Source organism: Chiloscyllium punctatum, chromosome 3 (genome assembly GCF_047496795.1).
Source record: "Chiloscyllium punctatum isolate Juve2018m chromosome 3, sChiPun1.3, whole genome shotgun sequence".
Classification (NCBI taxonomy): domain Eukaryota; kingdom Metazoa; phylum Chordata; class Chondrichthyes; order Orectolobiformes; family Hemiscylliidae; genus Chiloscyllium; species Chiloscyllium punctatum.
Window position 1 is genome coordinate 40791131 of NC_092741.1, and position 25266 is coordinate 40816396.

A 25266-nucleotide genomic window follows, 5' to 3' on the forward strand; every position below is an offset into this window, starting at 1 on the left:
ACACAGCTTAAAAATACGGGGTAGACCGTTTAGGACAGAGATGAGGAGAAACGTCTTCACCCAGAGAGTGGTGGCTGTGTGGAATGCTCTGCCCCAGAGGGCAGTGGAGGCCCAGTCTCTGGATTCATTGAAGAAAGAGTTGGACAGAGCTCTCAAGGATAGTGGAATCAAGGCTTATGGAGATAAGGCAGGAACAGGATACTGATTAAGGATGATCAGCCATGATCATATTGAATGGTGGTGCAGGCTCCAAGGGCAGAATGGCCAACTCCTGCACCTATTGTCTATTGTCCTCCTTTCCTGACTGCCAGCCGCAGACAGCGTGCAGCCCCAATCCCTTTCTTTCCGTCTTTCTTGCTGATTTTGGCAGCGCTCCGCTCTCCTCCCCTCCCTGTCTCCTGCCTGCAGGAGACTGATGCCAGGCACAGCGGCAGCAAAAATAACCTGTCGCTGCATTGCGTGCGTGGCCCAACACGAGTGCAGAGGGGTGACTTGAGCAGCCCCTGCTGGCGGAAAAAGCCTACTGCACCTGGTATTCCCAGGCGGTCTCCCATCCAAGTACTAACCAGGCCTGAGTTTGCTCAGCTTCCGAGATCAGACGAGATCGGGCGTTTTCAGACTAGTATGGCCGTAGGCGCTGGCCCCTGCCTTTTCTCCCCACTTCAAGGCGTGCTGGCCAGCCACATTTTCTTTGCTGCTCTTTCTCTTGACCCCCTTTGTTTTTTTTTTCTCTCTTTTCTCTTTGCTCTTCATCCTCCGTGCGTGCTTCCCTCCCTCCCTCCAGCTAGCCCTTGCCCACCAGGCTCCTGTCGTCTCCCACATCCCCACACAGGCCAACTGCAAGACCTCCCCCTGCTTCATAGGGCTGCAGCCTGCATTCTCTCATCCTTCCACACTCCTCCACGCCTCCATTTCGGAATGGCAGGCAGTGACCAGTGGGGTACCGCAGGGATCAGTACTGGGACCGCAGCTTTTTACAATATATGTTCATGATATAGAAGATGCTATTAGCAATAACATTAGCAAATTTGCTGATGATACTGAGCTGGGTGGCAGGGTGAAAGTGATGAGGATGTTAGGAGATTACCGGGTGACCTGGACAAGTTAGGTGAGTGGTCAGATGCATGGCAGATGCACTTTAATGTGGATAAATGGATGCTTATCCACTTTGGTGGCAAGAACAGGAAGGCAGATTACTACCTAAATGGAATCAATTTCGGTCAAGGGACAGTACCGGGAGATCTGGGGGTTCTTGTACACCACTCAATGAAGGTCAGCATGCAGGTACAGCAGGTAGTGAAGAAGGCTAATAGCATGCTGGCCTTCATAACAAGAGGGATCGAGTACAGAAGCAAAGAGGTTCTTCTGCAGGTATACAGGGCCCTGGTGAGACCACACCTGGAGTACTGTGTGCAGTTCTGGTCTCCAAATTTGAGGAGAGACATTCTGGCTATTGAGGGAGTGCAGCGTAGGTTGACGAGGTCAATTCCTGGAATGGCGGGATTACCTTACACTGAAAGACTGGAGCGACTGGGCTTGTGTACCCTTGAGTTTAGAAGACTGAGAGCGGATCTGGTTGAGACATATAAGATTATCAAAGGATTGGACACTCTGGCGGCAGGAAACGTGAGTGCCGAAACAGAGGACACAGCTTAAAAATACGGGGTAGACCGTTTAGGACAGAGATGAGGAGAAACGTCTTCACCCAGAGAGTGGTGGCTGTGTGGAATGCTCTGCCCCAGAGGGCAGTGGAGGCCCAGTCTCTGGATTCATTGAAGAAAGAGTTGGACAGAGCTCTCAAGGATAGTGGAATCAAGGCTTATGGAGATAAGGCAGGAACAGGATACTGATTAAGGATGATCAGCCATGATCATATTGAATGGTGGTGCAGGCTCCAAAGGCAGAATGGCCAACTCCTGCACCTATTGTCTATTGTCCTCCTTTCCTGACTGCCAGCCGCAGACAGCGTGCAGCCCCAATCCCTTTCTTTCCGTCTTTCTTGCTGATTTTGGCAGCGCTCCGCTCTGCTCCCCTCCCTGTCTCCTGCCTGCAGGAGACTGATGCCAGGCACAGCGGCAGCAAAAATAACCTGTCGCTGCATTGCGTGCGTGGCCCAACACGAGTGCAGAGGGGTGACTTGAGCAGCCCCTGCTGGCGGAAAAAGCCTACTGCACCTGGTATTCCCAGGCGGTCGCCCATCCAAGTACTAACCAGGCCTGAGTCTGCTTAGCTTCCGAGATCAGACGAGATCGAGCATTTTCAGACTAGTATGGCCGTAGGTGCTGGCCCCTGCCTTTTCTCCCCACTTCAAGGCGTGCTGGCCAGCCACATTTTCTTTGCTGCTCTTTCTCTTGATCCCCTTTGTTTTTTTTTTCTCTCTTTTCTCTTTGCTCTTCCTCCTCCGTGCGTGCTTCCCTCCCTCCCTCCCTCCAGCTAGCCCTTGCCCACCAGGCTCCTGTCGTCTCCCACATCCCCACACAGGCCAACTGCAAGACCTCCCCCTGCTTCATAGGGCTGCAGCCTGCATTCTCTCATCCTTCCACACTCCTCCACGCCTCCATTTCGGAATGGCAGGCAGTGACCAGTGGGGTACCGCAGGGATCAGTACTGGGACCGCAGCTTTTTACAATATATGTTCATGATATAGAAGATGCTATTAGCAATAACATTAGCAAATTTACTGATGATACTGAGCTGGGTGGCAGGGTGAAATGTGATGAGGATGTTAGGAGATTACCGGGTGACCTGGACAAGTTAGGTGAGTGGTCAGATGCATGGCAGATGCACTTTAATGTGGATAAATGGATGCTTATCCACTTTGGTGGCAAGAACAGGAAGGCAGATTACTACCTAAATGGAATCAATTTCGGTCAAGGGACAGTACCGAGAGATCTGGGGGTTCTTGTACACCACTCAATGAAGGTCAGCATGCAGGTACAGCAGGTAGTGAAGAAGGCTAATAGCATGCTGGCCTTCATAACAAGAGGGATCGAGTACAGAAGCAAAGAGGTTCTTCTGCAGGTGTACAGGGCCCTGGTGAGACCACACCTGGAGTACTGTGTGCAGTTCTGGTCTCCAAATTTGAGGAGAGACATTCTGGCTATTGAGGGAGTGCAGCGTAGGTTGACGAGGTCAATTCCTGGAATGGCGGGATTACCTTACACTGAAAGACTGGAGCGACTGGGCTTGTGTACCCTTGAGTTTAGAAGACTGAGAGGGGATCTGGTTGAGACATATAAGATTATCAAAGGATTGGACACTCTGGCGGCAGGAAACGTGAGTGCCGAAACAGAGGACACAGCTTAAAAATACGGGGTAGACCGTTTAGGACAGAGATGAGGAGAAACGTCTTCACCCAGAGAGTGGTGGCTGTGTGGAATGCTCTGCCCCAGAGGGCAGTGGAGGCCCAGTCTCTGGATTCATTGAAGAAAGAGTTGGACAGAGCTCTCAAGGATAGTGGAATCAAGGCTTATGGAGATAAGGCAGGAACAGGATACTGATTAAGGATGATCAGCCATGATCATATTGAATGGTGGTGCAGGCTCCAAGGGCAGAATGGCCAACTCCTGCACCTATTGTCTATTGTCCTCCTTTCCTGACTGCTAGCCGCAGACAGCGTGCAGCCCCAATCCCTTTCTTTCCGTCTTTCTTGCTGATTTTGGCAGCGCTCCGCTCTGCTCCCCTCCCTGTCTCCTGCCTGCAGGAGACTGATGCCAGGCACAGCGGCAGCAAAAATAACCTGTCGCTGCATTGCGTGCGTGGCCCAACACGAGTGCAGAGGGGTGACTTGAGCAGCCCCCGCTGGCGGAAAAAGCCTACTGCACCTGGTATTCCCAGGCGGTCTCGCATCCAAGTACGAACCAGGCCTGAGTTTGCTTAGCTTCCGAGATCCGACGAGATCGGGCGTTTTCAGACTAGCATGGCCGTAGGCGCTGGCCCCTGCCTTTTCTCCCCACTTCAAGGCGTGCTGGCCAGCCACATTTTCTTTGCTGCTCTTTCTCTTGACCCCCTTTGTTTTTTTTTTCTCTCTTTTCTCTTTGCTCTTCATCCTCCGTGCGTGCTTCCCTCCCTCCCTCCCTCCCTCCAGCTAGCCCTTGCCCACCAGGCTCCTGTCGTCTCCCACATCCCCACACAGGCCAACTGCAAGACCTCCCCCTGCTTCATCGGGCTGCAGCCTGCATTCTCTCATCCTTCCACACTCCTCCACGCCTCCATTTCGGAATGGCAGGCAGTGACCAGTGGGGTACCGCAGGGATCAGTACTGGGACCGCAGCTTTTTACAATATATGTTCATGATATAGAAGATGCTATTAGCAATAACATTAGCAAATTTGCTGATGATACTGAGCTGGGTGGCAGGGTGAAATGTGATGAGGATGTTAGGAGATTACCGGGTGACCTGGACAAGTTAGGTGAGTGGTCAGATGCATGGCAGATGCACTTTAATGTGGATAAATGGATGCTTATCCACTTTGGTGGCAAGAACAGGAAGGCAGATTACTACCTAAATGGAATCAATTTCGGTCAAGGGACAGTACCGGGAGATCTGGGGGTTCTTGTACACCACTCAATGAAGGTCAGCATGCAGGTACAGCAGGTAGTGAAGAAGGCTAATAGCATGCTGGCCTTCATAACAAGAGGGATCGAGTACAGAAGCAAAGAGGTTCTTCTGCAGGTGTACAGGGCCCTGGTGAGACCACACCTGGAGTACTGTGTGCAGTTCTGGTCTCCAAATTTGAGGAGAGACATTCTGGCTATTGAGGGAGTGCAGCGTAGGTTGACGAGATCAATTCCTGGAATGGCGGGATTACCTTACACTGAAAGACTGGAGCGACTGGGCTTGTGTACCCTTGAGTTTAGAAGACTGAGAGGGGATCTGGTTGAGACATATAAGATTATCAAAGGATTGGACACTCTGGCGGCAGGAAACGTGAGTGCCGAAACAGAGGACACAGCTTAAAAATACGGGGTAGACCGTTTAGGACAGAGATGAGGAGAAACGTCTTCACCCAGAGAGTGGTGGCTGTGTGGAATGCTCTGCCCCAGAGGGCAGTGGAGGCCCAGTCTCTGGATTCATTGAAGAAAGAGTTGGACAGAGCTCTCAAGGATAGTGGAATCAAGGCTTATGGAGATAAGGCAGGAACAGGATACTGATTAAGGATGATCAGCCATGATCATATTGAATGGTGGTGCAGGCTCCAAGGGCAGAATGGCCAACTCCTGCACCTATTGTCTATTGTCCTCCTTTCCTGACTGCCAGCCGCAGACAGCGTGCAGCCCCAATCCCTTTCTTTCCGTCTTTCTTGCTGATTTTGGCAGCGCTCCGCTCTCCTCCCCTCCCTGTCTCCTGCCTGCAGGAGACTGATGCCAGGCACAGCGGCAGCAAAAATAACCTGTCGCTGCATTGCGTGCGTGGCCCAACACGAGTGCAGAGGGGTGACTTGAGCAGCCCCTGCTGGCGGAAAAAGCCTACTGCACCTGGTATTCCCAGGCGGTCTCCCAACCAAGTACTAACCAGGCCTGAGTTTGCTTAGCTTCCGAGATCAGACGAGATCGGGCGTTTTCAGACTAGTATGGCCGTAGGCGCTGGCCCCTGCCTTTTCTCCCCACTTCAAGGCGTGCTGGCCAGCCACATTTTCTTTGCTGCTCTTTCTCTTGACCCCCTTTGTTTTTTTTTTCTCTCTTTTCTCTTTGCTCTTCATCCTCCGTGCGTGCTTCCCTCCCTCCCTCCCTCCCTCCCTCCCTCCCTCCCTCCAGCTAGCCCTTGCCCACCAGGCTCCTGTCGTCTCCCACATCCCCACACAGGCCAACTGCAAGACCTCCCCCTGCTTCATAGGGCTGCAGCCTGCATTCTCTCATCCTTCCACACTCCTCCACGCCTCCATTTCGGAATGGCAGGCAGTGACCAGTGGGGTACCGCAGGGATCAGTACTGGGACCGCAGCTTTTTACAATATATGTTCATGATATAGAAGATGCTATTAGCAATAACATTAGCAAATTTGCTGATGATACTGAGCTGGGTGGCAGGGTGAAATGTGATGAGGATGTTAGGAGATTACCGGGTGACCTGGACAAGTTAGGTGAGTGGTCAGATGCATGGCAGATGCACTTTAATGTGGATAAATGGATGCTTATCCACTTTGGTGGCAAGAACAGGAAGGCAGATTACTACCTAAATGGAATCAATTTCGGTCAAGGGACAGTACCGGGAGATCTGGGGGTTCTTGTACACCACTCAATGAAGGTCAGCATGCAGGTACAGCAGGTAGTGAAGAAGGCTAATAGCATGCTGGCCTTCATAACAAGAGGGATCGAGTACAGAAGCAAAGAGGTTCTTCTGCAGGTGTACAGGGCCCTGGTGAGACCACACCTGGAGTACTGTGTGCAGTTCTGGTCTCCAAATTTGAGGAGAGACATTCTGGCTATTGAGGGAGTGCAGCGTAGGTTGACGAGGTCAATTCCTGGAATGGCGGGATTACCTTACACTGAAAGACTGGAGCGACTGGGCTTGTGTACCCTTGAGTTTAGAAGACTGAGAGGGGATCTGGTTGAGACATATAAGATTATCAAAGGATTGGACACTCTGGCGGCAGGAAACGTGAGTGCCGAAACAGAGGACACAGCTTAAAAATACGGGGTAGACCGTTTAGGACAGAGATGAGGAGAAACGTCTTCACCCAGAGAGTGGTGGCTGTGTGGAATGCTCTGCCCCAGAGGGCAGTGGAGGCCCAGTCTCTGGATTCATTGAAGAAAGAGTTGGACAGAGCTCTCAAGGATAGTGGAATCAAGGCTTATGGAGATAAGGCAGGAACAGGATACTGATTAAGGATGATCAGCCATGATCATATTGAATGGTGGTGCAGGCTCCAAGGGCAGAATGGCCAACTCCTGCACCTATTGTCTATTGTCCTCCTTTCCTGACTGCCAGCCGCAGACAGCGTGCAGCCCCAATCCCTTTCTTTCCGTCTTTCTTGCTGATTTTGGCAGCGCTCCGCTCTCCTCCCCTCCCTGTCTCCTGCCTGCAGGAGACTGATGCCAGGCACAGCGGCAGCAAAAATAACCTGTCGCTGCATTGCGTGCGTGGCCCAACACGAGTGCAGAGGGGTGACTTGAGCAGCCCCTGCTGGCGGAAAAAGCCTACTGCACCTGGTATTCCCAGGCGGTCTCCCATCCAAGTACTAACCAGGCCTGAGTTTGCTCAGCTTCCGAGATCAGACGAGATCGGGCGTTTTCAGACTAGTATGGCCGTAGGCGCTGGCCCCTGCCTTTTCTCCCCACTTCAAGGCGTGCTGGCCAGCCACATTTTCTTTGCTGCTCTTTCTCTTGACCCCCTTTGTTTTTTTTTTCTCTCTTTTCTCTTTGCTCTTCATCCTCCGTGCGTGCTTCCCTCCCTCCCTCCAGCTAGCCCTTGCCCACCAGGCTCCTGTCGTCTCCCACATCCCCACACAGGCCAACTGCAAGACCTCCCCCTGCTTCATAGGGCTGCAGCCTGCATTCTCTCATCCTTCCACACTCCTCCACGCCTCCATTTCGGAATGGCAGGCAGTGACCAGTGGGGTACCGCAGGGATCAGTACTGGGACCGCAGCTTTTTACAATATATGTTCATGATATAGAAGATGCTATTAGCAATAACATTAGCAAATTTGCTGATGATACTGAGCTGGGTGGCAGGGTGAAATGTGATGAGGATGTTAGGAGATTACCGGGTGACCTGGACAAGTTAGGTGAGTGGTCAGATGCATGGCAGATGCACTTTAATGTGGATAAATGGATGCTTATCCACTTTGGTGGCAAGAACAGGAAGGCAGATTACTACCTAAATGGAATCAATTTCGGTCAAGGGACAGTACCGGGAGATCTGGGGGTTCTTGTACACCACTCAATGAAGGTCAGCATGCAGGTACAGCAGGTAGTGAAGAAGGCTAATAGCATGCTGGCCTTCATAACAAGAGGGATCGAGTACAGAAGCAAAGAGGTTCTTCTGCAGGTATACAGGGCCCTGGTGAGACCACACCTGGAGTACTGTGTGCAGTTCTGGTCTCCAAATTTGAGGAGAGACATTCTGGCTATTGAGGGAGTGCAGCGTAGGTTGACGAGGTCAATTCCTGGAATGGCGGGATTACCTTACACTGAAAGACTGGAGCGACTGGGCTTGTGTACCCTTGAGTTTAGAAGACTGAGAGCGGATCTGGTTGAGACATATAAGATTATCAAAGGATTGGACACTCTGGCGGCAGGAAACGTGAGTGCCGAAACAGAGGACACAGCTTAAAAATACGGGGTAGACCGTTTAGGACAGAGATGAGGAGAAACGTCTTCACCCAGAGAGTGGTGGCTGTGTGGAATGCTCTGCCCCAGAGGGCAGTGGAGGCCCAGTCTCTGGATTCATTGAAGAAAGAGTTGGACAGAGCTCTCAAGGATAGTGGAATCAAGGCTTATGGAGATAAGGCAGGAACAGGATACTGATTAAGGATGATCAGCCATGATCATATTGAATGGTGGTGCAGGCTCCAAAGGCAGAATGGCCAACTCCTGCACCTATTGTCTATTGTCCTCCTTTCCTGACTGCCAGCCGCAGACAGCGTGCAGCCCCAATCCCTTTCTTTCCGTCTTTCTTGCTGATTTTGGCAGCGCTCCGCTCTGCTCCCCTCCCTGTCTCCTGCCTGCAGGAGACTGATGCCAGGCACAGCGGCAGCAAAAATAACCTGTCGCTGCATTGCGTGCGTGGCCCAACACGAGTGCAGAGGGGTGACTTGAGCAGCCCCTGCTGGCGGAAAAAGCCTACTGCACCTGGTATTCCCAGGCGGTCGCCCATCCAAGTACTAACCAGGCCTGAGTCTGCTTAGCTTCCGAGATCAGACGAGATCGAGCATTTTCAGACTAGTATGGCCGTGGGTGCTGGCCCCTGCCTTTTCTCCCCACTTCAAGGCGTGCTGGCCAGCCACATTTTCTTTGCTGCTCTTTCTCTTGATCCCCTTTGTTTTTTTTTTCTCTCTTTTCTCTTTGCTCTTCCTCCTCCGTGCGTGCTTCCCTCCCTCCCTCCCTCCAGCTAGCCCTTGCCCACCAGGCTCCTGTCGTCTCCCACATCCCCACACAGGCCAACTGCAAGACCTCCCCCTGCTTCATAGGGCTGCAGCCTGCATTCTCTCATCCTTCCACACTCCTCCACGCCTCCATTTCGGAATGGCAGGCAGTGACCAGTGGGGTACCGCAGGGATCAGTACTGGGACCGCAGCTTTTTACAATATATGTTCATGATATAGAAGATGCTATTAGCAATAACATTAGCAAATTTACTGATGATACTGAGCTGGGTGGCAGGGTGAAATGTGATGAGGATGTTAGGAGATTACCGGGTGACCTGGACAAGTTAGGTGAGTGGTCAGATGCATGGCAGATGCACTTTAATGTGGATAAATGGATGCTTATCCACTTTGGTGGCAAGAACAGGAAGGCAGATTACTACCTAAATGGAATCAATTTCGGTCAAGGGACAGTACCGAGAGATCTGGGGGTTCTTGTACACCACTCAATGAAGGTCAGCATGCAGGTACAGCAGGTAGTGAAGAAGGCTAATAGCATGCTGGCCTTCATAACAAGAGGGATCGAGTACAGAAGCAAAGAGGTTCTTCTGCAGGTGTACAGGGCCCTGGTGAGACCACACCTGGAGTACTGTGTGCAGTTCTGGTCTCCAAATTTGAGGAGAGACATTCTGGCTATTGAGGGAGTGCAGCGTAGGTTGACGAGGTCAATTCCTGGAATGGCGGGATTACCTTACACTGAAAGACTGGAGCGACTGGGCTTGTGTACCCTTGAGTTTAGAAGACTGAGAGGGGATCTGGTTGAGACATATAAGATTATCAAAGGATTGGACACTCTGGCGGCAGGAAACGTGAGTGCCGAAACAGAGGACACAGCTTAAAAATACGGGGTAGACCGTTTAGGACAGAGATGAGGAGAAACGTCTTCACCCAGAGAGTGGTGGCTGTGTGGAATGCTCTGCCCCAGAGGGCAGTGGAGGCCCAGTCTCTGGATTCATTGAAGAAAGAGTTGGACAGAGCTCTCAAGGATAGTGGAATCAAGGCTTATGGAGATAAGGCAGGAACAGGATACTGATTAAGGATGATCAGCCATGATCATATTGAATGGTGGTGCAGGCTCCAAGGGCAGAATGGCCAACTCCTGCACCTATTGTCTATTGTCCTCCTTTCCTGACTGCTAGCCGCAGACAGCGTGCAGCCCCAATCCCTTTCTTTCCGTCTTTCTTGCTGATTTTGGCAGCGCTCCGCTCTGCTCCCCTCCCTGTCTCCTGCCTGCAGGAGACTGATGCCAGGCACAGCGGCAGCAAAAATAACCTGTCGCTGCATTGCGTGCGTGGCCCAACACGAGTGCAGAGGGGTGACTTGAGCAGCCCCCGCTGGCGGAAAAAGCCTACTGCGCCTGGTATTCCCAGGCGGTCTCCCATCCAAGTACTAACCAGGCCTGAGTTTGCTTAGCTTCCGAGATCAGACGAGATCGGGCGTTTTCAGACTAGTATGGCCGTAGGCGCTGGCCCCTGCCTTTTCTCCCCACTTCAAGGCGTGCTGGCCAGCCACATTTTCTTTGCTGCTCTTTCTCTTGACCCCCTTTGTTTTTTTTTTCTCTCTTTTCTCTTTGCTCTTCATCCTCCGTGCGTGCTTCCCTCCCTCCCTCCCTCCCTCCAGCTAGCCCTTGCCCACCAGGCTCCTGTCGTCTCCCACATCCCCACACAGGCCAACTGCAAGACCTCCCCCTGCTTCATAGGGCTGCAGCCTGCATTCTCTCATCCTTCCACACTCCTCCACGCCTCCATTTCGGAATGGCAGGCAGTGACCAGTGGGGTACCGCAGGGATCAGTACTGGGACCGCAGCTTTTTACAATATATGTTCATGATATAGAAGATGCTATTAGCAATAACATTAGCAAATTTGCTGATGATACTGAGCTGGGTGGCAGGGTGAAATGTGATGAGGATGTTAGGAGATTACCGGGTGACCTGGACAAGTTAGGTGAGTGGTCAGATGCATGGCAGATGCACTTTAATGTGGATAAATGGATGCTTATCCACTTTGGTGGCAAGAACAGGAAGGCAGATTACTACCTAAATGGAATCAATTTCGGTCAAGGGACAGTACCGGGAGATCTGGGGGTTCTTGTACACCACTCAATGAAGGTCAGCATGCAGGTACAGCAGGTAGTGAAGAAGGCTAATAGCATGCTGGCCTTCATAACAAGAGGGATCGAGTACAGAAGCAAAGAGGTTCTTCTGCAGGTATACAGGGCCCTGGTGAGACCACACCTGGAGTACTGTGTGCAGTTCTGGTCTCCAAATTTGAGGAGAGACATTCTGGCTATTGAGGGAGTGCAGCGTAGGTTGACGAGGTCAATTCCTGGAATGGCGGGATTACCTTACACTGAAAGACTGGAGCGACTGGGCTTGTGTACCCTTGAGTTTAGAAGACTGAGAGGGGATCTGGTTGAGACATATAAGATTATCAAAGGATTGGACACTCTGGCGGCAGGAAACGTGAGTGCCGAAACAGAGGACACAGCTTAAAAATACGGGGTAGACCGTTTAGGACAGAGGTGAGGAGAAACGTCTTCACCCAGAGAGTGGTGGCTGTGTGGAATGCTCTGCCCCAGAGGGCAGTGGAGGCCCAGTCTCTGGATTCATTGAAGAAAGAGTTGGACAGAGCTCTCAAGGATAGTGGAATCAAGGCTTATGGAGATAAGGCAGGAACAGGATACTGATTAAGGATGATCAGCCATGATCATATTGAATGGTGGTGCAGGCTCCAAGGGCAGAATGGCCAACTCCTGCACCTATTGTCTATTGTCCTCCTTTCCTGACTGCCAGCCGCAGACAGCGTGCAGCCCCAATCCCTTTCTTTCCGTCTTTCTTGCTGATTTTGGCAGCGCTCCGCTCTCCTCCCCTCCCTGTCTCCTGCCTGCAGGAGACTGATGCCAGGCACAGCGGCAGCAAAAATAACCTGTCGCTGCATTGCGTGCGTGGCCCAACACGAGTGCAGAGGGGTGACTTGAGCAGCCCCTGCTGGCGGAAAAAGCCTACTGCACCTGGTATTCCCAGGCGGTCTCCCATCCAAGTACTAACCAGGCCTGAGTTTGCTTAGCTTCCGAGATCAGACGAGATCGGGCGTTTTCAGACTAGTATGGCCGTAGGCGCTGGCCCCTGCCTTTTCTCCCCACTTCAAGGCGTGCTGGCCAGCCACATTTTCTTTGCTGCTCTTTCTCTTGATCCCCTTTGTTTTTTTTTTCTCTCTTTTCTCTTTGCTCTTCCTCCTCCGTGCGTGCTTCCCTCCCTCCCTCCCTCCCCCCCTCCAGCTAGCCCTTGCCCACCAGGCTCCTGTCGTCTCCCACATCCCCGCACAGGCCAACTGCAAGACCTCCCCCTGCTTCATAGGGCTGCAGCCTGCATTCTCTCATCCTTCCACACTCCTCCACGCCTCCATTTCGGAATGGCAGGCAGTGACCAGTGGGGTACCGCAGGGATCAGTACTGGGACCGCAGCTTTTTACAATATATGTTCATGATATAGAAGATGCTATTAGCAATAACATTAGCAAATTTGCTGATGATACTGAGCTGGGTGGCAGGGTGAAATGTGATGAGGATGTTAGGAGATTACCGGGTGACCTGGACAAGTTAGGTGAGTGGTCAGATGCATGGCAGATGCACTTTAATGTGGATAAATGGATGCTTATCCACTTTGGTGGCAAGAACAGGAAGGCAGATTACTACCTAAATGGAATCAATTTCGGTCAAGGGACAGTACCGGGAGATCTGGGGGTTCTTGTACACCACTCAATGAAGGTCAGCATGCAGGTACAGCAGGTAGTGAAGAAGGCTAATAGCATGCTGGCCTTCATAACAAGAGGGATCGAGTACAGAAGCAAAGAGGTTCTTCTGCAGGTATACAGGGCCCTGGTGAGACCACACCTGGAGTACTGTGTGCAGTTCTGGTCTCCAAATTTGAGGAGAGACATTCTGGCTATTGAGGGAGTGCAGCGTAGGTTGACGAGGTCAATTCCTGGAATGGCGGGATTACCTTACACTGAAAGACTGGAGCGACTGGGCTTGTGTACCCTTGAGTTTAGAAGACTGAGAGCGGATCTGGTTGAGACATATAAGATTATCAAAGGATTGGACACTCTGGCGGCAGGAAACGTGAGTGCCGAAACAGAGGACACAGCTTAAAAATACGGGGTAGACCGTTTAGGACAGAGATGAGGAGAAACGTCTTCACCCAGAGAGTGGTGGCTGTGTGGAATGCTCTGCCCCAGAGGGCAGTGGAGGCCCAGTCTCTGGATTCATTGAAGAAAGAGTTGGACAGAGCTCTCAAGGATAGTGGAATCAAGGCTTATGGAGATAAGGCAGGAACAGGATACTGATTAAGGATGATCAGCCATGATCATATTGAATGGTGGTGCAGGCTCCAAAGGCAGAATGGCCAACTCCTGCACCTATTGTCTATTGTCCTCCTTTCCTGACTGCCAGCCGCAGACAGCGTGCAGCCCCAATCCCTTTCTTTCCCTCTTTCTTGCTGATTTTGGCAGCGCTCCGCTCTCCTCCCCTCCCTGTCTCCTGCCTGCAGGAGACTGATGCCAGGCACAGCGGCAGCAAAAATAACCTGTCGCTGCATTGCGTGCGTGGCCCAACACGAGTGCAGAGGGGTGACTTGAGCAGCCCCTGCTGGCGGAAAAAGCCTACTGCACCTGGTATTCCCAGGCTGTCTCCCATCCAAGCACTAACCAGGCCTGAGTCGGCTTAGCTTCCGAGATCAGACGAGATCGGGCGTGTTCAGACTAGTATGGCCGTAGGTGCTGGCCCCTGCCTTTTCTCCCCACTTCAAGGCGTGCTGGCCAGCCACATTTTCTTTGCTGCTCTTTCTCTTGATCCCCTTTGTTTTTTTTTTCTCTCTTTTCTCTTTGCTCTTCCTCCTCCGTGCGTGCTTCCCTCCCTCCCTCCCTCCCTCCAGCTAGCCCTTGCCCACCAGGCTCCTGTCGTCTCCCACATCCCCACACAGGCCAACTGCAAGACCTCCCCCTGCTTCATAGGGCTGCAGCCTGCATTCTCTCATCCTTCCACACTCCTCCACGCCTCCATTTCGGAATGGCAGGTAGTGACCAGTGGGGTACCGCAGGGATCAGTACTGGGACCGCAGCTTTTTACAATATATGTTCATGATATAGAAGATGCTATTAGCAATAACATTAGCAAATTTGCTGATGATACTGAGCTGGGTGGCAGGGTGAAATGTGATGAGGATGTTAGGAGATTACCGGGTGACCTGGACAAGTTAGGTGAGTGGTCAGATGCATGGCAGATGCACTTTAATGTGGATAAATGGATGCTTATCCACTTTGGTGGCAAGAACAGGAAGGCAGATTACTACCTAAATGGAATCAATTTCGGTCAAGGGACAGTACCGAGAGATCTGGGGGTTCTTGTACACCACTCAATGAAGGTAAGCATGCAGGTACAGCAGGTAGTGAAGAAGGCTAATAGCATGCTGGCCTTCATAACAAGAGGGATCGAGTACAGAAGCAAAGAGGTTCTTCTGCAGGTATACAGGGCCCTGGTGAGACCACACCTGGAGTACTGTGTGCAGTTCTGGTCTCCAAATTTGAGGAGAGACATTCTGGCTATTGAGGGAGTGCAGCGTAGGTTGACGAGGTCAATTCCTGGAATGGCGGGATTACCTTACACTGAAAGACTGGAGCGACTGGGCTTGTGTACCCTTGAGTTTAGAAGACTGAGAGCGGATCTGGTTGAGACATATAAGATTATCAAAGGATTGGACACTCTGGCGGCAGGAAACGTGAGTGCCGAAACAGAGGACACAGCTTAAAAATACGGGGTAGACCGTTTAGGACAGAGATGAGGAGAAACGTCTTCACCCAGAGAGTGGTGGCTGTGTGGAATGCTCTGCCCCAGAGGGCAGTGGAGGCCCAGTCTCTGGATTCATTGAAGAAAGAGTTGGACAGAGCTCTCAAGGATAGTGGAATCAAGGCTTATGGAGATAAGGCAGGAACAGGATACTGATTAAGGATGATCAGCCATGATCATATTGAATGGTGGTGCAGGCTCCAAAGGCAGAATGGCCAACTCCTGCACCTATTGTCTATTGTCCTCCTTTCCTGACTGCCAGCCGCAGACAGCGTGCAGCCCCAATCCCTTTCTTTCCGTCTTTCTTGCTGATTTTGGCAGCGCTCCGCTCTGCTCCCCTCCCTGTCTCCTGCCTGCAGGAGACTGATGCCAGGCACAGCGGCAGCAAAAATAACCTGTCGCTGCATTGCGTGCGTGGCCCAACACGAGTGCAGAGGGGTGACTTGAGCAGCCCCTGCTGGCGGAAAAAGCCTACTGCACTTGGTATGCCCAGGCGGTCGCCCATCCAAGTACTAACCAGGCCTGAGTCGGCTTAGCTTCCGAGATCAGACGAGATCGAGCATTTTCAGACTAGTATGGCCGTATGTGCGTGCCCCTGCCTTTTCTCCCCACTTCAAGGCGTGCTGGCCAGCCACATTTTCTTTGCTGCTCTTTCTCTTGATCCCCTTTGTTTTTTTTTTCTCTCTTTTCTCTTTGCTCTTCCTCCTCCGTGCGTGCTTCCCTCCCTCCCTCCCTCCCTCCAGCTAGCCCTTGCCCACCAGGCTCCTGTCGTCTCCCACATCCCCACACAGGCCAACTGCAAGACCTCCCCCTGCTTCATAGGGCTGCAGCCTGCATTCTCTCATCCTTCCACACTCCTCCACGCCTCCATTTCGGAATGGCAGGTAGTGACCAGTGGGGTACCGCAGGGATCAGTACTGGGACCGCAGCTTTTTACAACATATGTTCATGATATAGAAGATGCTATTAGCAATAACATTAGCAAATTTGCTGATGATACTGAGCTGGGTGGCAGGGTGAAATGTGATGAGGATGTTAGGAGATTACCGGGTGACCTGGACAAGTTAGGTGAGTGGTCAGATGCATGGCAGATGCACTTTAATGTGGATAAATGGATGCTTATCCACTTTGGTGGCAAGAACAGGAAGGCAGATTACTACCTAAATGGAATCAATTTCGGTCAAGGGAAAGTACCGGGAGATCTGGGGGTTCTTGTACACCACTCAATGAAGGTCAGCATGCAGGTACAGCAGGTAGTGAAGAAGGCTAATAGCATGCTGGCCTTCATAACAAGAGGGATCGAGTACAGAAGCAAAGAGGTTCTTCTGCAGGTATACAGGGCCCTGGTGAGACCACACCTGGAGTACTGTGTGCAGTTCTGGTCTCCAAATTTGAGGAGAGACATTCTGGCTATTGAGGGAGTGCAGCGTAGGTTGACGAGGTCAATTCCTGGAATGGCGGGATTACCTTACACTGAAAGACTGGAGCGACTGGGCTTGTGTACCCTTGAGTTTAGAAGACTGAGAGTGGATCTGGTTGAGACATATAAGATTATCAAAGGATTGGACACTCTGGCGGCAGGAAACGTGAGTGCCGAAACAGAGGACACAGCTTAAAAATACGGGGTAGACCGTTTAGGACAGAGATGAGGAGAAACGTCTTCACCCAGAGAGTGGTGGCTGTGTGGAATGCTCTGCCCCAGAGGGCAGTGGAGGCCCAGTCTCTGGATTCATTGAAGAAAGAGTTGGACAGAGCTCTCAAGGATAGTGGAATCAAGGCTTATGGAGATAAGGCAGGAACAGGATACTGATTAAGGATGATCAGCCATGATCATATTGAATGGTGGTGCAGGCTCCAAAGGCAGAATGGCCAACTCCTGCACCTATTGTCTATTGTCCTCCTTTCCTGACTGCCAGCCGCAGACAGCGTGCAGCCCCAATCCCTTTCTTTCCGTCTTTCTTGCTGATTTTGGCAGCGCTCCGCTCTGCTCCCCTCCCTGTCTCCTGCCTGCAGGAGACTGATGCCAGGCACAGCGGCAGCAAAAATAACCTGTCGCTGCATTGCGTGCGTGGCCCAACACGAGTGCAGAGGGGTGACTTGAGCAGCCCCTGCTGGCGGAAAAAGCCTACTGCACCTGGTATGCCCAGGCGGTCGCCCATCCAAGTACTAACCAGGCCTGAGTCAACTTAGCTTCCGAGATCAGACGAGATCGAGCATTTTCAGACTAGTATGGCCGTAGGTGCTGGCCCCTGCCTTTTCTCCCCACTTCAAGGCGTGCTGGCCAGCCACATTTTCTTTGCTGCTCTTTCTCTTGATCCCCTTTGTTTTTTTTTTCTCTCTTTTCTCTTTGCTCTTCCTCCTCCGTGCGTGCTTCCCTCCCTCCCTCCCCCCCTCCAGCTAGCCCTTGCCCACCAGGCTCCTGTCGTCTCCCACATCCCCACACAGGCCAACTGCAAGACCTCCCCCTGCTTCATAGGGCTGCAGCCTGCATTCTCTCATCCTTCCACACTCCTCCACGCCTCCATTTCGGAATGGCAGGCAGTGACCAGTGGGGTACCGCAGGGATCAGTACTGGGACCGCAGCTTTTTACAATATATGTTCATGATATAGAAGATGCTATTAGCAATAACATTAGCAAATTTACTGATGATACTGAGCTGGGTGGCGGGGTGAAATGTGATGAGGATGTTAGGAGATTACCGGGTGACCTGGACAAGTTAGGTGAGTGGTCAGATGCATGGCAGATGCACTTTAATGTGGATAAATGGATGCTTATCCACTTTGGTGGCAAGAACAGGAAGGCAGATTACTACCTAAATGGAATCAATTTCGGTCAAGGGACAGTACCGAGAGATCTGGGGGTTCTTGTACACCACTCAATGAAGGTCAGCATGCAGGTACAGCAGGTAGTGAAGAAGGCTAATAGCATGCTGGCCTTCATAACAAGAGGGATCGAGTACAGAAGCAAAGAGGTTCTTCTGCAGGTGTACAGGGCCCTGGTGAGACCACACCTGGAGTACTGTGTGCAGTTCTGGTCTCCAAATTTGAGGAGAGACATTCTGGCTATTGAGGGAGTGCAGCGTAGGTTGACGAGGTCAATTCCTGGAATGGCGGGATTACCTTACACTGAAAGACTGGAGCGACTGGGCTTGTGTACCCTTGAGTTTAGAAGACTGAGAGGGGATCTGGTTGAGACATATAAGATTATCAAAGGATTGGACACTCTGGCGGCAGGAAACGTGAGTGCCGAAACAGAGGACACAGCTTAAAAATACGGGGTAGACCGTTTAGGACAGAGATGAGGAGAAACGTCTTCACCCAGAGAGTGGTGGCTGTGTGGAATGCTCTGCCCCAGAGGGCAGTGGAGGCCCAGTCTCTGGATTCATTGAAGAAAGAGTTGGACAGAGCTCTCAAGGATAGTGGAATCAAGGCTTATGGAGATAAGGCAGGAACAGGATACTGATTAAGGATGATCAGCCATGATCATATTGAATGGTGGTGCAGGCTCCAAGGGCAGAATGGCCAACTCCTGCACCTATTGTCTATTGTCCTCCTTTCCTGACTGCCAGCCGCAGACAGCGTGCAGCCCCAATCCCTTTCTTTCCGTCTTTCTTGCTGATTTTGGCAGCGCTCCGCTCTCCTCCCCTCCCTGTCTCCTGCCTGCAGGAGACTGATGCCAGGCACAGCGGCAGAAAAATAACCTGTCGCTGCATTGCGTGCGTGGCCCAACACGAGTGCAGAGGGGTGACTTGAGCAGCCCCTGCTGGCGGAAAAAGCCTACTGCACCTGGTATTCCCAGGCGGTCTCCCATCCAAGTACTAACCAGGCCTGAGTCTGCTTAGCTTCCGATATCAGACGAGATCGGGCGTTTTCAGACTAGTATGGCCGTAGGCGCTGGCCCCTGCCTTTTCTCCCCACTTCAAGGCGTGCTGGCCAGCCACATTTTCTTTGCTGCTCTTTCTCTTGATCCCCTTTGTTTTTTTTTTCTCTCTTTTCTCTTTGCTCTTCCTCCTCCGTGCGTGCTTCCCTCCCTCCCTCCCTCCCTCCAGCTAGCCCTTGCCCACCAGGCTCCTGTCGTCTCCCACATCCCCACACAGGCCAACTGCAAGACCTCCCCCTGCTTCATAGGGCTGCAGCCTGCATTCTCTCATCCTTCCACACTCCTCCACGCCTCCATTTCGGAAAGGCAGGTAGTGACCAGTGGGGTACCGCAGGGATCAGTACTGGGACCGCAGCTTTTTACAACATATGTTCATGATATAGAAGATGCTATTAGCAATAACATTAGCAAATTTGCTGATGATACTGAGCTGGGTGGCAGGGTGAAATGTGATGAGGATGTTAGGAGATTACCGGGTGACCTGGACAAGTTAGGTGAGTGGTCAGATGCATGGCAGATGCACTTTAATGTGGATAAATGGATGCTTATCCACTTTGGTGGCAAGAACAGGAAGGCAGATTACTACCTAAATGGAATCAATTTCGGTCAAGGGACAGTACCGAGAGATCTGGGGGTTCTTGTACACCACTCAATGAAGGTAAGCATGCAGGTACAGCAGGTAGTGAAGAAGGCTAATAGCATGCTGGCCTTCATAACAAGAGGGATCGAGTACAGAAGCAAAGAGGTTCTTCTGCAGGTGTACAGGGCCCTGGTGAGACCACACCTGGAGTACTGTGTGCAGTTCTGGTCTCCAAATTTGAGGAGAGACATTCTGGCTATTGAGGGAGTGCAGCGTAGGTTGACGAGATCAATTCCTGGAATGGCGGGATTACCTTACACTGAAAGACTGGAGCGACTGGGCTTGTGTACCCTTGAGTTTAGAAGACTGAGAGGGGATCTGGTTGAGACATATAAGATTATCAAAGGATTGGACACTCTGGCGGCAGGAAACGTGAGTGCCGAAACAGAGGACACAGCTTAAAAATACGGGGTAGACCGTTTAGGACAGAGATGAGGAGAAACGTCTTCACCCAGAGAGTGGTGGCTGTGTGGAACGCTCTGCCCCAGAGGGCAGTGGAGGCCCAGTCTCTGGATTCATTGAAGAAAGAGTTGGACAGAGCTCTCAAGGATAGTGGAATCAAGGCTTATGGAGATAAGGCAGGAACAGGATACTGATTAAGGATGATCAGCCATGATCATATTGAATGGTGGTGCAGGCTCCAAGGGCAGAATGGCCAACTCCTGCACCTATTGTCTATTGTCCTCCTTTCCTGACTGCCAGCCGCAGACAGCGTGCAGCCCCAATCCCTTTCTTTCCGTCTTTCTTGCTGATTTTGGCAGCGCTCCGCTCTCCTCCCCTCCCTGTCTCCTGCCTGCAGGAGACTGATGCCAGGCACAGCGGCAGCAAAAATAACCTGTCGCTGCATTGCGTGCGTGGCCCAACACGAGTGCAGAGGGGTGACTTGAGCAGCCCCTGCTGGCGGAAAAAGCCTACTGCACCTGGTATTCCCAGGCGGTCTCCCATCCAAGCACTAACCAGGCCTGAGTTTGCTTAGCTTCCGAGATCATACGAGATCGGGCGTTTTCAGACTAGTATGGCCTTAGGCGCTGGCCCCTGCCTTTTCTCCCCACTTCAAGGCGTGCTGGCCAGCCACATTTTCTTTGCTGCTCTTTCTCTTGACCCCCTTTGTTTTTTTTTTCTCTCTTTTCTCTTTGCTCTTCCTCCTCCGTGCGTGCTTCCCTCCCTCCCTCCCTCCCTCCCTCCAGCTAGCCCTTGCCCACCAGGCTCCTGTCGTCTCCCACATCCCCACACAGGCCAACTGCAAGACCTCCCCCTGCTTCATAGGGCTGCAGCCTGCATTCTCTCATCCTTCCACACTCCTCCACGCCTCCATTTCGGAATGGCAGGCAGTGACCAGTGGGGTACCGCAGGGATCAGTACTGGGACCGCAGCTTTTTACAATATATGTTCATGATATAGAAGATGCTATTAGCAATAACATTAGCAAATTTACTGATGATACTGAGCTGGGTGGCAGGGTGAAATGTGATGAGGATGTTAGGCGATTACCGGGTGACCTGGACAAGTTAGGTGAGTGGTCAGATGCATGGCAGATGCACTTTAATGTGGATAAATGGATGCTTATCCACTTTGGTGGCAAGAACAGGAAGGCAGATTACTACCTAAATGGAATCAATTTCGGTCAAGGGACAGTACCGAGAGATCTGGGGGTTCTTGTACACCACTCAATGAAGGTCAGCATGCAGGTACAGCAGGTAGTGAAGAAGGCTAATAGCATGCTGGCCTTCATAACAAGAGGGATCGAGTACAGAAGCAAAGAGGTTCTTCTGCAGGTGTACAGGGCCCTGGTGAGACCACACCTGGAGTACTGTGTGCAGTTCTGGTCTCCAAATTTGAGGAGAGACATTCTGGCTATTGAGGGAGTGCAGCGTAGGTTGACGAGATCAATTCCTGGAATGGCGGGATTACCTTACACTGAAAGACTGGAGCGACTGGGCTTGTGTACCCTTGAGTTTAGAAGACTGAGAGGGGATCTGGTTGAGACATATAAGATTATCAAAGGATTGGACACTCTGGCGGCAGGAAACGTGAGTGCCGAAACAGAGGACACAGCTTAAAAATACGGGGTAGACCGTTTAGGACAGAGATGAGGAGAAACGTCTTCACCCAGAGAGTGGTGGCTGTGTGGAACGCTCTGCCCCAGAGGGCAGTGGAGGCCCAGTCTCTGGATTCATTGAAGAAAGAGTTGGACAGAGCTCTCAAGGATAGTGGAATCAAGGCTTATGGAGATAAGGCAGGAACAGGATACTGATTAAGGATGATCAGCCATGATCATATTGAATGGTGGTGCAGGCTCCAAGGGCAGAATGGCCAACTCCTGCACCTATTGTCTATTGTCCTCCTTTCCTGACTGCCAGCCGCAGACAGCGTGCAGCCCCAATCCCTTTCTTTCCGTCTTTCTTGCTGATTTTGGCAGCGCTCCGCTCTCCTCCCCTCCCTGTCTCCTGCCTGCAGGAGACTGATGTCAGGCACAGCGGCAGCAAAAATAACCTGTCGCTGCATTGCGTGCGCGGCCCAACACGACTGCAGAGGGGTGACTTGAGCAGCCCCTGCTGGCGGAAAAAGCCTACTGCACCTGGTATTCCCAGGCGGTCTCCCATCCAAGCACTAACCAGGCCTGAGTTTGCTTAGCTTCCGAGATCATACGAGATCGGGCGTTTTCAGACTAGTATGGCCGTAGGCGCTGGCCCCTGCCTTTTCTCCCCACTTCAAGGCGTGCTGGCCAGCCACATTTTCTTTGCTGCTCTTTCTCTTGACCCCCTTTGTTTTTTTTTTCTCTCTTTTCTCTTTGCTCTTCCTCCTCCGTGCGTGCTTCCCTCCCTCCCTCCAGCTAGCCCTTGCCCACCAGGCTCCTGTCGTCTCCCACATCCCCACACAGGCCAACTGCAAGACCTCCCCCTGCTTCATAGGGCTGCAGCCTGCATTCTCTCATCCTTCCACACTCCTCCACGCCTCCATTTCGGAATGGCAGGCAGTGACCAGTGGGGTACCGCAGGGATCAGTACTGGGACCGCAGCTTTTTACAATATATGTTCATGATATAGAAGATGCTATTAGCAATAACATTAGCAAATTTACTGATGATACTGAGCTGGGTGGCAGGGTGAAATGTGATGAGGATGTTAGGCGATTACCGGGTGACCTGGACAAGTTAGGTGAGTGGTCAGATGCATGGCAGATGCACTTTAATGTGGATAAATGGATGCTTATCCACTTTGGTGGCAAGAACAGGAAGGCAGATTACTACCTAAATGGAATCAATTTCGGTCAAGGGACAGTACCGAGAGATCTGGGGGTTCTTGTACACCACTCAATGAAGGTCAGCATGCAGGTACAGCAGGTAGTGAAGAAGGCTAATAGCATGCTGGCCTTCATAACAAGAGGGATCGAGTACAGAAGCAAAGAGGTTCTTCTGCAGGTGTACAGGGCCCTGGTGAGACCACACCTGGAGTACTGTGTGCAGTTCTGGTCTCCAAATTTGAGGAGAGACATTCTGGCTATTGAGGGAGTGCAGCGTAGGTTGACGAGGTCAATTCCTGGAATGGCGGGATTACCTTACACTGAAAGACTGGAGCGACTGGGCTTGTGTACCCTTGAGTTTAGAAGACTGAGAGGGGATCTGGTTGAGACATATAAGATTATCAAAGGATTGGACATTCTGGCGGCAGGAAACGTGAGTGCCGAAACAGAGGACACAGCTTAAAAATACAGGGTAGACCGTTTAGGACAGAGATGAGGAGAAACGTCTTCACCCAGAGAGTGGTGGCTGTGTGGAATGCTCTGCCCCAGAGGGCAGTGGAGGCCCAGTCTCTGGATTCATTGAAGAAAGAGTTGGACAGAGCTCTCAAGGATAGTGGAATCAAGGCTTATGGAGATAAGGCAGGAACAGGATACTGATTAAGGATGATCAGCCATGATCATATTGAATGGTGGTGCAGGCTCCAAGGGCAGAATGGCCAACTCCTGCACCTATTGTCTATTGTCCTCCTTTCCTGACTGCCAGCCGCAGACAGCGTGCAGCCCCAATCCCTTTCTTTCCGTCTTTCTTGCTGATTTTGGCAGCGCTCCGCTCTCCTCCCCTCCCTGTCTCCTGCCTGCAGGAGACTGATGCCAGGCACAGCGGCAGCAAAAATAACCTGTCGCTGCATTGCGTGCGTGGCCCAACACGAGTGCAGATGGGTGACTTGAGCAGCCCCTGCTGGCGGAGAAAGCCTACTGCACCTGGTATTTCCAGGCCGTCTCCCATCCAAGTACTAACCAGGCCTGAGTCTGCTTAGCTTCCGAGATCAGACGAGATCGGACGTTTTCAGACTAGTATGGCCGTAGGTGCCGGCCCCTGCCTTTTCTCCCCACTTCAAGGCGTGCTGGCCAGCCACATTTTCTTTGCTGCTCTTTCTCTTGATCCCTTTTGTTTTTTTTTTCTCTCTTTTCTCTTTGCTCTTCCTCCTCCGTGCGTGCTTCCCTCCCTCCCTCCCTCCAGCTAGCCCTTGCCCACCAGGCTCCTGTCGTCTCCCACATCCCCACACAGGCCAACTGCAAGACCTCCCCCTGCTTCATAGGGCTGCAGCCTGCATTCTCTCATCCTTCCACACTCCTCCACGCCTCCATTTCGGAATGGCAGGCAGTGACCAGTGGGGTACCGCAGGGATCAGTACTGGGACCGCAGCTTTTTACAATATATGTTCATGATATAGAAGATGCTATTAGCAATAACATTAGCAAATGTACTGATGATACTGAGCTGGGTGGCAGGGTGAAATGTGATGAGGATGTTAGGAGATTACCGGGTGACCTGGACAAGTTAGGTGAGTGGTCAGATGCATGGCAGATGCACTTTAATGTGGATAAATGGATGCTTATCCACTTTGGTGGCAAGAACAGGAAGGCAGATTACTACCTAAATGGAATCAATTTCGGTCAAGGGACAGTACCGAGAGATCTGGGGGTTCTTGTACACCACTCAATGAAGGTCAGCATGCAGGTACAGCAGGTAGTGAAGAAGGCTAATAGCATGCTGTCCTTCATAACAAGAGGGATCGAGTACAGAAGCAAAGAGGTTCTTCTGCAGGTGTACAGGGCCCTGGTGAGACCACACCTGGAGTACTGTGTGCAGTTCTGGTCTCCAAATTTGAGGAGAGACATTCTGGCTATTGAGGGAGTGCAGCGTAGGTTGACGAGGTCAATTCCTGGAATGGCGGGATTACCTTACACTGAAAGACTGGAGCGACTGGGCTTGTGTACCCTTGAGTTTAGAAGACTGAGAGCGGATCTGGTTGAGACATATAAGATTATCAAAGGATTGGACACTCTGGCGGCAGGAAACGTGAGTGCCGAAACAGAGGACACAGCTTAAAAATACGGGGTAGACCGTTTAGGACAGAGATGAGGAGAAACGTCTTCACCCAGAGAGTGGTGGCTGTGTGGAATGCTCTGCCCCAGAGGGCAGTGGAGGCCCAGTCTCTGGATTCATTGAAGAAAGAGTTGGACAGAGCTCTCAAGGATAGTGGAATCAAGGCTTATGGAGATAAGGCAGGAACAGGATACTGATTAAGGATGATCAGCCATGATCATATTGAATGGTGGTGCAGGCTCCAAGGGCAGAATGGCCAACTCCTGCACCTATTGTCTATTGTCCTCCTTTCCTGACTGCCAGCCGCAGACAGCGTGCAGCCCCAATCCCTTTCTTTCCGTCTTTCTTGCTGATTTTGGCAGCGCTCCGCTCTCCTCCCCTCCCTGTCTCCTGCCTGCAGGAGACTGATGCCAGGCACAGCGGCAGCAAAAATAACCTGTCGCTGCATTGCGTGCGTGGCCC

General features: G+C 51.7%; 9 non-coding genes and 6 pseudogenes across 9 annotated transcripts; all 15 read right to left on the reverse strand.

Annotated features, from left to right (window-relative positions):
• Positions 1–517: 517 nt before the first annotated feature.
• LOC140470529 (5S ribosomal RNA) lies at positions 518–636 on the reverse strand. Its single transcript, XR_011956506.1, has one exon. It is a non-coding gene; the product is annotated as a 5S ribosomal RNA (ribosomal RNA).
• A 1526-nt stretch (positions 637–2162) lies between these two features.
• LOC140470085 (5S ribosomal RNA) lies at positions 2163–2281 on the reverse strand. Its single transcript, XR_011956362.1, has one exon. It is a non-coding gene; the product is annotated as a 5S ribosomal RNA (ribosomal RNA).
• A 1531-nt stretch (positions 2282–3812) lies between these two features.
• Positions 3813–3931, reverse strand: LOC140471670 (5S ribosomal RNA; annotated as a pseudogene).
• Positions 3932–5466: 1535 nt separating this feature from the next.
• Positions 5467–5585, reverse strand: LOC140469211 (5S ribosomal RNA). The gene has a single exon (XR_011956019.1). It is a non-coding gene; the product is annotated as a 5S ribosomal RNA (ribosomal RNA).
• Positions 5586–7136: 1551 nt separating this feature from the next.
• LOC140470540 (5S ribosomal RNA) lies at positions 7137–7255 on the reverse strand. The gene has a single exon (XR_011956508.1). It is a non-coding gene; the product is annotated as a 5S ribosomal RNA (ribosomal RNA).
• A 1527-nt stretch (positions 7256–8782) lies between these two features.
• On the reverse strand, positions 8783–8901 carry LOC140471096 (5S ribosomal RNA). Its single transcript, XR_011956853.1, has one exon. It is a non-coding gene; the product is annotated as a 5S ribosomal RNA (ribosomal RNA).
• A 1531-nt stretch (positions 8902–10432) lies between these two features.
• LOC140469417 (5S ribosomal RNA) lies at positions 10433–10551 on the reverse strand. Its single transcript, XR_011956101.1, has one exon. It is a non-coding gene; the product is annotated as a 5S ribosomal RNA (ribosomal RNA).
• A 1535-nt stretch (positions 10552–12086) lies between these two features.
• Positions 12087–12205, reverse strand: LOC140468468 (5S ribosomal RNA). Its single transcript, XR_011955658.1, has one exon. It is a non-coding gene; the product is annotated as a 5S ribosomal RNA (ribosomal RNA).
• Positions 12206–13744: 1539 nt separating this feature from the next.
• Positions 13745–13863, reverse strand: LOC140471909 (5S ribosomal RNA; annotated as a pseudogene).
• A 1535-nt stretch (positions 13864–15398) lies between these two features.
• Positions 15399–15517, reverse strand: LOC140472488 (5S ribosomal RNA; annotated as a pseudogene).
• Positions 15518–17052: 1535 nt separating this feature from the next.
• On the reverse strand, positions 17053–17171 carry LOC140471718 (5S ribosomal RNA; annotated as a pseudogene).
• Positions 17172–18705: 1534 nt separating this feature from the next.
• LOC140468885 (5S ribosomal RNA) lies at positions 18706–18824 on the reverse strand. The gene has a single exon (XR_011955871.1). It is a non-coding gene; the product is annotated as a 5S ribosomal RNA (ribosomal RNA).
• Positions 18825–20359: 1535 nt separating this feature from the next.
• Positions 20360–20478, reverse strand: LOC140471419 (5S ribosomal RNA; annotated as a pseudogene).
• A 1539-nt stretch (positions 20479–22017) lies between these two features.
• LOC140470929 (5S ribosomal RNA) lies at positions 22018–22136 on the reverse strand. Its single transcript, XR_011956801.1, has one exon. It is a non-coding gene; the product is annotated as a 5S ribosomal RNA (ribosomal RNA).
• Positions 22137–23663: 1527 nt separating this feature from the next.
• On the reverse strand, positions 23664–23782 carry LOC140471565 (5S ribosomal RNA; annotated as a pseudogene).
• Between the last annotated feature and the right edge of the window lie 1484 nt (positions 23783–25266).